The 2594-nt window shown below is 35.7% G+C and overlaps 1 pseudogene; it reads right to left on the bottom strand.

Moving 5' to 3' along the window:
- Positions 1-618: 618 nt before the first annotated feature.
- LOC107831412 (UPF0481 protein At3g47200-like) lies at positions 619-2339 on the bottom strand (annotated as a pseudogene).
- Between the last annotated feature and the right edge of the window lie 255 nt (positions 2340-2594).

Genomic DNA, 2594 nt, shown 5'->3' with positions numbered 1-2594 from the left:
TTTTAAAGATATGCAGAGGCTGAGAGAAAAAAACCACTTCAAGGTGGTTGAATTTATTGGACAGAAAAACAAATACTAAATCATAGGCGATTAAGTCAAAACCCCCAAAGAATAAAACTTGGCAGAAATTTGAAAACCTAAAGTCACTTTATGTTGATCACTTTGATTTTAGTCAGAAGGCCAAGATAGACGACGCGCCTAGCTATGTTCATCTTGCGAAAATTAAAGAATTAGGAGACACAGGTGAATTGTGTTAAAACAAATGAAACGTCTGAATATTACCATAAATTCGTATAAGCTTTGACTCAAAACATAAGTTAGAAATTGGCTTATCATCTATCTAAACTCTTAGAACCAGGTCAATTGCTTCCAACTTGAAAAACTTGTTAGGTTAATTTTCATTTTACATTCCACCTCCATTTAATTTGTACACTTGATGGTTTAGAAGATTCCTCATAGGCACACACACACATATTATATATATATATGTAGAAGACATTTTAAATTTGGATTGGATACACAAATAATAGTACGGAAAACCAAATTGGAAGGATTAACAAAATCAAACATCCATTGTGTATAATTAGAACAATAACTATTTAAACACCACCTGTGAAAAACCAAATTGGAAGGATTAACAAAATCAAACATCCATTGTGTATAATTAGAACAATAACTATTTAAACACCACCTGTGAAAGTTAGAACAGTCTGTATAGCTGTGAGTACGAGGAGTATGACAACTGCCATAGTTGAAGCTCCTACCCACGGACTGTTAAAATAATTGTGCCTCAAACTTGCCTTCATTAAGTTCCATGGTTGTTCACAATGTTGAGCTAATTTTCTGCATTCTTCTTTGGAATAGAAGTTCTCAGATGAAACCATGACACCTTTCCGGATCTTGTTAAAAAGGGTAGTTATTTTCTTGTCCTCTCCTATCCTTTTCCTGATAATTCCTTTCCGGCGAAGCAAATTCACATCTTTCTTCGAGTCAATAAGATAATCCATGAAAAGTGCAAAATCACTGAAATATCTAGTATGTACATGAGACGACTGCTGCTCGTACGCTATCAGATTCCGCAGAAGAGTCTCCGTATTATCAGTGACTTCATAACTAGGATATTTCAATAACTCATTCTCAAATTTGATATCAAATAAACTTGTGTTATCTCCAAAGTTTTCTTTCTTCAAGTTATCATAAATATATCCGACTTTTACAAAGCTAACTCCAGCTTCGGAAAGCTCTGTTGCATTTGGCATGGCCTTATGCCCCGTTAGGTGGTCCTTATCTATTGGCTTACCTTTTGACCTAACTTTTGCAAAGGATTACAACATAAGCTTTTCCAGAAATGCTCTGTTTCCATGCTAGGATTTGTTAGGCTAGTAGTTTTAATCTCTGAAGGGTGACATGACATGTGTACAACTTGAAGTAGATGTTTAATTTCTGCAGCATCATTACCTTCACTCTCAAGATAGGATGCAGGGGTCTTCTTCGGTAATGAATGTAAAAACATCATCTTCACCATTTTTATGAATGGTATTCGATCAAATCTCTTTGTCAAGTCATGAAGCTTGGTGAGGACAAAGAAAGGAAGTTGGTTTTCCACTAACAACAGATCTCGACTACTTGATTACTTATGCAATTTACGGGGATAATCCAACCTTCTCCTTTTGGACACATTCCATAACGCCCTCGAATGAATTCAACTAGAAAGCAGCCATCAAGTAACAATATTTTTGAAAGTTTGTCAACAATATCCCTGTCATGCTTCTCTATATCCCTAGTGCAACTTTCCACATCAATCCCTTCTTTCCTGTGGAGGAATCGCTGTAAGTAATACAATTTGTACTTTTCCATGGAGCGAAATTCAGGACTGTGTTTATGGTAAGGACCAATGGAGATCCCCTTTGGCTAATAAGCATCTGGATTTGATTCACGTAACCCCACAGTTACTTTGAATATGGTACAGGTAGATGAATCAGTGAAATCCGCAAATATTTCATCAAGGATTTCATTTGCAAGTTTGTTTGTTTCCTTTATCTCAATTAAATGATCCAGTTTCCTCCCTTCTTCTAGTCATATTTTATTCCTTCTTTTGTGTTTCTTTTCTTTACATAAAGTGTCATTAAATAATGATCAGATAAAATAAAAATCTGAAGAAAGATTTTCTCTTCATTTTTCGATTTCCCGCTATGCGCGGGGTCCAAGGAAGGCCCAGACCACAAATATCTATCGTATGCAGTCTTATCCTATATTTCTGCAAGAGGCTGTTAACGCAGCTCGAACCCGTGATATGTTGGTCATATTACAACAATTTTACCAGTTACGCCAACACTCATCTTTTTCCAATCAAGACCGAAAATTGTCCAAAATAAAAATTGAAATTATTTGAGAGATTTCTCTTCACATTTGCTTTATTACACTAACCTCCCCTATATTTTACGATATTATGATTACCTCTCTCACTTTGATTTTCGATACTTTTAACCCATTTATCATTAATATAAATGATAATAGCGGGTTGCTTTAGTGGTGAACAACCTCCACTTCCAACCAAGAGGTTGTGAGTTCGAGTCACCCCAAGAGCAAGGTGG

The sequence above is a fragment of the Nicotiana tabacum genome, chromosome 23 (assembly GCF_000715075.1).
Source record: "Nicotiana tabacum cultivar K326 chromosome 23, ASM71507v2, whole genome shotgun sequence".
NCBI lineage: Eukaryota > Viridiplantae > Streptophyta > Magnoliopsida > Solanales > Solanaceae > Nicotiana > Nicotiana tabacum.
The sequence above is the reverse complement of the archived record's forward strand: the minus strand, read 5'-3'. Positions and strand labels throughout refer to the sequence as shown.